This window comes from Lissotriton helveticus, chromosome 2_1, assembly GCF_964261635.1.
Source record: "Lissotriton helveticus chromosome 2_1, aLisHel1.1, whole genome shotgun sequence".
Classification (NCBI taxonomy): domain Eukaryota; kingdom Metazoa; phylum Chordata; class Amphibia; order Caudata; family Salamandridae; genus Lissotriton; species Lissotriton helveticus.
This window is the reverse complement of record NC_136059.1, coordinates 948,180,514-948,190,258: the sequence shown is the minus strand read 5'-3', so window position 1 is coordinate 948,190,258 and position 9,745 is coordinate 948,180,514.

Genomic DNA, 9,745 nt, shown 5'->3' with positions numbered 1-9,745 from the left:
AGGGCTCCCAGTCAGACCGCAAAAAGAGGAGTAATCCGGCCTGGGGCTTCCTCAGGGCGTAAATGTTTCCGTACAGGACAGATGTAGTCCTGTAGAGTCAGCCAATGCCGACTATGATGCCTGCAGAACCCGGGCATTTTGCCCGTGACCTTAGAGAAATCAAATATTTTGAGCTGACTCTACAGGACTACATCTGTTCTGTACAGAAACAATTATGCCCTGAGGAAGCCCCAGGCCGGATGGCCATGTAAAGGAAGCAAAACACGTGTTGGCTGTTACTCCTCTTTTTGCGATCTGACTCGGAGTCCTTGAAGCGAGTCAAAAAAACAAATAAATATAAATCACTATCTTGCATACCCTACATTGAAATTTTCTCTGTGCCAAACAACAATTCTTGGCTTGCCCTGACTTTTTCTTGGAACTCTCTCGTGGCTAGGGGGCGAGGGGTTTCACCCTGTCGAGGACAAGCACCATCTCCATATTTTGCTCAATTAAATACGGCCAGTAAGGGTTTGGGACCGATTACCCCTCCTCACTTTGAAGTCTTATGTTAAACAATGTATTAGCTTAAATCTAAGACTGTGAGAATGGTTTAATCTCAATGTTCAACTATGCTGAGAGAATCCTCAAATATATTCTGTAGTAAAATGTTTCTTCTAGGATGTTTCCTATTGGTCCAAAACCTTGAGTATCATGTATTCCCACAGAATATCAGAGTGTGGATATTGTGAGCAAGAGAGACGCCATATTACTCACCTTAGAAGGTGAATCTATGCCATATTTCATTTAGAACTGTACTGAGTACTGTCCTTATGACATATGCTTCGCTGCTAAATTGTTCATGGCGCTTTTCTGTATTCTGACAATTAATTCTTATATAAAGCATTGGAATGAGAATCTATGTCTGTCATTCATATGAGAATGTTTCAGCATTGTTGTACGAGTCCTCCTAATTAAAAGAGACATTTCCAATCGGGGAGTACCAAAGTGTGTTTAGGGACCACACCGCTCTCAGGCCTAGATGTTAGTGCAACTCAAGAGTTAGATTTTGATATAGATTTCCGCACCAACACATTTCTCTCTGTATCTAAGATGTATTCACCTCAGATGCACATAATATTTCCTGGAAAGACACAACAGGATTTTGAGAGCTAACAATGGATACTCTGGGAACCTGGAAAAAGGGTTTTTACATAAAAAATTACTATATTAAGAGAAGCTCTACACCTGCCTTGCACAAAAACACAGATAACAGATAATAGTGTCATTATTCTCCTGCAGCTGAACATTAGGGGCAGTGGAAGATGTTGAAATCAACCAATCAACACCTTTGGTGCCCCAGTCTCAAAAGATTGACAAAGGGTACATATTAAAAAATGTATCATTCCCACTGTGGCATGGGAATTTCCTCCCGGAGGTTGCGAAATTACAGGATCTTCGTAAATGGAGCCTCATTGGTATCGATGTTCTAGGGGATATCTGGAAAAGGGGGGGATGCTGGGGTTTGATACCTTGCAGATGGAATTTCAAATGAGGAGGCGGGAGTTTTTACATTACCAGCAGCTTCGACATGCCCTACACGAACATCTGAGTCAGGGGAAACAATTACCAGATTACGCCCCGCTGGAGGACAGGTTACTGATGGACCCCATGATAGACAAAGCTATTTCCCTCACATATAAGAAGCTCATTAACAACCTCACAGACCCACTGGGACCTCTGCGGGAAAAGTGGGAATCGAAAATTGGATTGTTAGAGGATGACGACTGGGGGGAGGCCTTGCAGTGTCCCCGGGAGGTGGCAATACGTGCCAGGTTTAGACTGGTTCAGTTGCGCATCCTACATCGTTCATACACCCCACACACGGTACAATATAGGATAGGATATGTTGATTCACGGTTCTGCATAAGGGGATGTGGGGAGGAGGTCACCTTCTTCCACATCTTGTGGGAGTGCGCTAGAGTCCGGGCTTACTGGACCAGGCTAGCAGGCATCATGGCAGAAGTGGTGGGTGCAGAAGTCCCGCTAGAACCCAGATGGCATGTCCTGGGTGTGACGGGTGACGTCACTTGGCCAAAGTGGGACAAAATGTGGCTGGCTCTGGCGAGTATGGTGGCCAAAAGGAATATAGCATGGTTGTGGGGGAATGATCTCTTACCGACGGTGGAAGAATGGGAGCGGGACCTGGACTGATGCCAACGGGCTGAGAAAGTAATCTATAAAAGTCGAGGTTGCCCCAGGAAGTGGGAGAAAATTTGGGCGGCATGGAGGCGGTACAGGGGGGAAGTGATGGATACCCAATCTGTGTCTGCTCCTGATTAATGTACGCTAGTCTTCACCTCGTGAATGCACTGCTTCTGATGATTACATGGGTTGCCCTGCCTCCTTTGGTCCAATGGATTGTACTGGCAGATCAGGATGAACGCACCATAGCCCTGGAGGGATAGGGGGGGAGCGAGCTGCTGATGGTGCTCGGAGGGTGACCCTTTTTGCGTCTGTGGCCTCTGGAGCGGCTACGCTATCGGATAGATACCTTTCCAGGAATTTGACCTTTGTATGCAAGACATATTGTTTAATAATGATTGTATGATTGCCTTTATTTGTAAATCCCAATGAACTTCCGATGCCTGACTGATGTGCGATTGTATGGAGCTTGTTATTACAATAAAAAGAATAAAAAAAAAAAGTATCATATGTGAACAAGCTAAGTCCTCTCACATGTCTGCAGCTAAATTCTTGCAACCACTTCCTACTCTGATACAACCCCGAATCATGAAGAGCTCTTTGTATGGTATTTCAGAAATACCACCATCGAATGGTTACATAACATTACTTGTAGTTGTGAACTACTCCTCAAAGATGAGATACTTTATTCCTCTCAAGAAACTCCCCACTGCAGTCGAACTACCAGGTATAGTTATTTACCGTATTGCTTAAATGGCCTCCCAGAAACTATCACCATCAATAGAGGAACTGAATTCACAGCGGCTTTGTATAAAGAACTGATGAAAAGAGCGGGTACCAGACAATTCGAGTCTACCAGTTACCATCTCCAGACTGATAGACAGGTCAAGCAATTGAACCAATCCGTGGAACAATACCTGCGATGTGGATCATTGAAACGCCTGGCACAGATGCATTGCACAGTCAGTATTTTCATGTAATTACTCCCTACAATATTCATTAGGGAGAACTTTCTTCTTTCCTTCAATTGTTGATTTCACACCATACAGACAGCTGCTTATAAACATCTGCTGAAAGCCAAAACACTATACAACCATTTTGCAAACACTCAAGAAAAGCATCTGAATACCAGAAGGAGACAGAGCTTTATGGTCCAATAAATACCAGTTCCAGGGTCCCTTTCCACATTCATGTCCCAGTTTGTAGTTCTTTTTTTCAGTAACATGGAATGTGGACACCTCTGCAGTATGACTGTCACTCCCCTCACACTGGCACATTCTCCCCATATTTCACATATCCAGAGATAAGGACACTACCTCATATGTAGTAAGCAGTCCTCCTCTAGCTTTGGTAAAAGGATCTCCAGAATATGATATGGGGGGATTGTAGATACGTATATACATCTATGTCAGTTATAATATCTGGTGGTTTGGAGGGGCTACGTCATGCTACTCAATTAGTGAAGAAGTTTCACAAGTTCTTCCCTTTGAAACCTTGTCCAAACTCTTGTTCCCAGGAGGCGATACTCATCGGGGGATAAGGGGTGAAGGGCACCGTCAGGAATTAGACTTAGCAATGATGGTTGATCAAGCTTGAGGTGAACGGGGACTGGAGAACTTTGAAAATGCGCCAGTGAAGAGGTTAGGAACTCTAGATAACTAAATTACTGAGGCACTGTTCTGCTTGCTTTCTGGTTATCAGTACACTATCATATTATTGTTATTATTGCTCCGCTCTCTGTAAATGTGTAAAGCGCTCTGATACTCACAAGGGTCATGTTCATGCTTTAAAAAACTATCACATAAATGAGTACCACCAGCATTTGAGGCCATTTCTGTCATGTAGCCTTTGCCAGGCAATGTGTTGTGAGTTATTGCGGCTTTGCACCAGTTTGCACCCATTATCCGTCCCTCATGTTGATCACTTTCTTCCCTCTTTATTCCCTATATCGAACTTGTTTGTGCTTCATGGCTTAGAGTAGCCATCTCATCCTTACTTTCTCACCTCCTGAACTTTCTGGTTTGTAGTGGTTTCCTTAGGCCCTCTCTGAAATCCCTGTCTGCTTGAGGGCTCAACACAGCATCATGTGCTGCAGTATCCCCGTATCACTTCTACAACGTATGAGTTCACTCAGGCTAGTATGCTTATACTTACTTACCTGTGGTTCTTTGTGTCTCCTACAGCTGGTTCAGTAACCTTTCATTCCTAAACACTGAGGTAGTTCTGTGCCATCCCTCGCCTGTGACAAATCCATTCCGAAGACTGAGATCCAACCCAATGTTTCTCACTTCCCTTCCCTGTTATCCTCAGATTCCTAATGCTGGTGCACAAACTAAATATAACATCTGTGTAGGTGTTCAGAGATGGCATGGGCTTTCAAGTAGGACTGCCTACCAGGAACAAGTTTTTGTAAAAATCTTCGGTGCCACCCTAGGTATCCTCTTCACTCTGGGAGGTAGATCCGGAAACTGTGGACAGGAGGCAAACCTATAGCTCCCTTTTTCTCTGCTTCTGTGTTTCTGTTCACCCATATATATTCCAATTGACTTTCTGTTTTGTAGTGTTTGGACCACCTCTGCCTCTCTTCTTATCGAGACCACTGGACGGAGCAGACTCCAAGGAGTGTTCAAATTACGGCAGGGTTGGTTGTAGGTACTCTGAGCTCCATATTGCACATGTGGGAGATCATAGGTGAATGGCTTCTCCTCTTCCTCACCTCCTTCAGCTCTACATCTCAGCCGGCCGCCTACACTGATCTGGAGTAGAACTCATGGGCAACCCTTGTCTACCAGATCCTATCTAGCCCAAGAGGCTGATGACTATGGCCCTTCCTGCCCCAGCGTGGCTGGGTATTTCCATCCCTGTTGATCAATTGGCCACTCTGCCAGATTAGAGCTGCCCCACACTGGTAAGTAGGGGCAAACCATAAGTGACCTAATAGGCACGTCTGCAGTCTCTCGCACACAACAAAAATGCAAAGAATGCCTGGGATCCATGCCCTACTATATTCACTGCAAGTAAGAAATATGTAACTATTAGTTTAAAAATATATGAATCATACTTGTTTATTGTTCCAAAATAAAGTGTAAAAAATAAAGTGCAAACAATGTTGGAGGGAGCCAACACACCACCCAACATTTTACCGAAGAAGGATCTTTAAAGAAAGTAGGCAACACTACAGGTTCATTTAGATAATAAATAGAAGGGACTTTAGAAATGAATTTCGGATTTGTCCTGAGAACAACTTGATCTTGCCTGAATTGAAGAAATGGTTCTGCAATAGAGAAAGCCTGAATTTCACTGACCCCCATAGCTGACGTGAGGGCTAATAGCAAGGCCGTCTTCCTTGAAATGAACTGTAATTCCACTTTATGTACTGGTTCAAATGGAGGCTTTATGAGCTGCGTCAGAACTGTATTGAGCTGCCAAGGGACTAACGGGTGTTGAACTGGAGGAGACACTCTGAAGAGTCCTTTAAGAAATTCCTTTATCACTCTTTGTGACCAGAGCAATGGATGGTTTGGTGCTCTGCGATATCTTGAAATAGCTGCCAGATGCACATTGAGTGGCGCATGAGAGAGACCTGCTTTGGCCAAATATAAAAGGTACGGGAGAATTTGCTCCGGAGAGGCATAAAAGGAATGCAGAGCTTGAGATGCACACCTCTGGCAAAATCTCTTCCATTTTGCTGTATAAGTTATATATATTCCGACATTCTTGAGAAATATTTAAGGATTGGAATTCATGTTCATGAGGTTCCAGGCTGACAAGTTCAGCGATGTTAAATTTGGATGGAGAATTTGCCCGTTGTTCATAGAGATCAGGTCCTGAATTAGTGGAAACTGTATTCTGGGGGCCACCGACAACTGGAGGATCTCCGAGTACCAGACCTGCCTTGGCCATGCCGGAGCTATCGGAATTAAGTGGCACGGTTCGGATCTCACTTTTCGTAACACTCTCGATATCAGAGGGAATGGAGGAAATGCGTACGCGAACATTCCTGTCCAGCGTAGATGTAGTGCATTGCCCCAAGATCCCGCTTGAGGGAACCTGCTTGCAAAGTGCTTGCATTTCGTCTTGTGGTGGTTTGCGAACAGATATAAAGATGGGGTGCCCCACAGACGAAACACTCTCAGAAGTTGGCTTTGAGCTAATTCCCACTCATGGGAAACACTGGCTGATCTGCTCAGGATATCTGCCCTAGTGTTGTGCACTCCTGGAACGTGCTGGACCTGGAGAGAGATGTTGTGCAGCAGTAGCCATTTCCAAATCTCTTGAGCTTGTTTCAATAAGAGTTTTGACTTTGTACCCCCTTGTTTTAATAGGTAAAACATCGTCGTCGTACTGTCCGTCCTGACTAGTACCGTTGAATCGTGGATTCTGGGGAGGACGCCTGTAGCCCAAGAACACTGCTTTTAGCTCCACTAAGTTGACATGAAGTTGAGCTTCATGGGTGGACCAATGTCCTTGTATTTCGAGGTCTTGGAGGTGTGCCCCCCCAACCCTGAAGTGATGCGTCTGTCGTCATAACATAACTGGGACGTTGAGGTTCGAAGAGCAGACCTTTTGTTAAATGTTTTCTGATCCTTCACCATGACAGGGCTGCCTGAATATGAGGAGTGATGGTGATCCGATCTTCGAAGGACCCTTGGGATTGCACCCATTGCTTGTCGAGAAGCTCTTGGAGAGGCTTCATGTGCAATCGGCAATTGGTAAGCAAGGGGATACAGGAAGACATCATCACCATTAAGGACTTGAAGATTCTCACTGAAGTGCACCTTCTTGTTTGCAATTGTGACGCAGGTTTAAGATTTTTTGAGTACGCTCCTCTGAAGGATAAGCTTTTGCTTCCTTTGTGTGAAGCATGGCTCCTAGAAACTGAAGGCATTGTGACGGAAAGAGAGACGATTTTTCTACGTTGATCTGTAGTCCCAGACAATGGAAGAGATCCATGCAGCATTGAAGAGAGTGCAGGGTGTCCTGATATGATGCACCTTTTATGAGCCAGTCGTCCAGATATGGATAAATTTCGGTGGCCTTGTAGTCTCAGGAGCTGCTACTGGCGCCATGCACTTTGTGAAGACACTTGGCGCCGATTGTAGGCCAAAGGGTAAGACTTTAAATTGGTAGTGGCGCCCTGCCACCAGGAAACGCAGATACTGCGTGTGTTTGATGTGAATCGGAATATGAAAATAGGCATCTAAGAGGTCTAGGGATGCCATGTAGTCTCCCTTGCGTAGCATCAGGAGGATTTCCTGAAGAGATAGCATCAGGATTTCCTGAAGAGATAGCATGTGAAAGGATATCTTTTTGATGAATTGGTTTGAACCTCTCAGGTCCGTTACCTGCCCCCATTTGGACATCTGCTTTTTCTTTATCAGAAAGAAATGCGAGTAAAATCATTTCCTTCGCTATTGAAGCGGAACTTCCTCTATTGAAGCGTGGCTCAGTGGTTAGAGGCGGCAGACCCGGAATCTGAGATCAGCCGTGGACCAGGGTTCGATTCCCCGCCTCGGCGGGTCTCGGGCTCAAAAATTCCACGGACTCGACAATTCTCGCTCCGGTGCCTACTCGACTCACGGGGTCACACTCTGCGACTCTGGGCAATAGTTTGCTTAATCTCCACTACGGCCCCTCGCGGCGGGATGCCTGGCTTTCACCTTGTGAATACCCTGCCGGGGTATCTCACAGGGGAATACCAGGACGGGTTCCCTAAGCAAGCGCCTTGAGACCCCTGGGTGATTAGTGCGCTATATAAATCGAAATACATTTACATTTACATTTACATATTGCCCCTTCACAATAAGACAATATTTCTGCCTTGAGGGCTGAAAGATGTTGTTGTTTCCTGTGAACAGGTGGTTGACTCGGGGGCTTCTGTATAAATTCTAAGGTATGGCCTTGATGTATTACGTCCAGTACGCATCTGTCTGTTGTTATCGACAGCCATTTTTGATGAAAGAGAGAAAGGTAATGATAGTTTTTGAGGTCTGACCAGGTGGCGGGCGCCTTGGTAAAGTCACTGTCTCCGATTGGATTGCTGCGATTTCCCTCTCGCAGTATTCTTCCCTCTGGATTGCTGCTGTTAGGAAGTGTTTGAAGAACGAAACTGCTGGTTGTTCGAAAAATGGCGATACCCTTGTTGACTGTAAGATTGGTACCTATTGGACTGGTACGAAGACCTCTGATTGTTTTGGCCTCTAGAACCTCTCCTCCGAAAGTACTGGAATCTACCTTGTTGCAGAGAGCCCAGTGCACGCGCTGTGTCTGTGTCGGATTTAATTCCTTGGAGAGCATCGTCTACATGCTTGCCGAAGAGATTCTCAGTCAAAAGGCATATCTACAATTTTTGCCTGGACTTCCGGTCTGAATGCAGTGGCCTTTATACAGCCTTGTCTCTGGAGTGCCACCGCTCCCACCATCTGTCTAAACGCCACCGATGAAATATCCATAGCAATATCGATGGATTCAGAGGCTGCCTTGCTCCATCTTGTAAAATGGAGGCCGCGTCTTCCTTTTTGTCACCTGGGAGAGAGGCTAATAACGGTGCAATGTCCGACCACATTTGTCTATTGTAACGACTGATCGGAGCTAGAGCGTTTGACGCTCTAATGGAAGCCGCTGCCATCACTGCAAAACACTTCCCCGCGCCATCCATCCGTCTTCCTTCTTTGTCGGGTGGAGCTGCAGAAGTGGAGACTGGATTTTTGGATTGTCTCTGAGCCGCCTGCATCACTACTGATCCTGGACACGGATGTCCAATTAGGCATGCTGGAGAAGACTCTGGTGCCCGATATTTCTTCTCTATTCTGGGCACCTTGGCCGCAACCGAGGCTGGATTTTTCATTATCTTCAATCCCTTGTCCCAGATATGATCAATTATAGGAATTGATCTGATAGACTTTCTTGATTCTTCTTTGAAGTCGTATAGGAAACAATCCGTTTCCTGCACTGGCAGTGGAAGATCAAACCTCTTGGAGACCTTTTCCATAATGTCGTGGAATCCTCCAATGTCCTGAGGTGGAGAATTTGCTGGCGACAGCGATGGAGACGGTGTCGTAGGCAAGATATATTGATCCCATTCCATACCTACTGGATGCTCCTGAAGAAGTTCCCCTTCTTCCGGCTGGTCTTCTCCATCACTCTCAGCGAAATTATCCCTAATTGTGATTATTGGGGGAGATTGCATCTTTTGTACCGTAGGCGGAGGTTGAACCACAGCTTGAGTAGAACCGCCTGAAGTATTTGAGGCAGGAGCGTTAGCGTCAGGAAAACGACGATAATAGTCGTTGATCATCTGTCGTAAATCAGTCATTAGAGAAACAGGCATCGAAATGGACTTCTCCCTCACATCAGGCTGTGCTTCCACCTCCTTTTCATACTCGTATGACTGTTGGAACGACTCATATCTTTTAGAGTCTGATACTGGGCGGTCTTTAAAAGAAAAATCCCCTTGAACCTCCTGGCACTCTTCTTCATCTGTGTCTTGGCTCTTGATTTGTAGCTGTGAGGGACTATAGGCTACTCCAAACGACTCTTCATCCTCCGATTCTTGCAAATC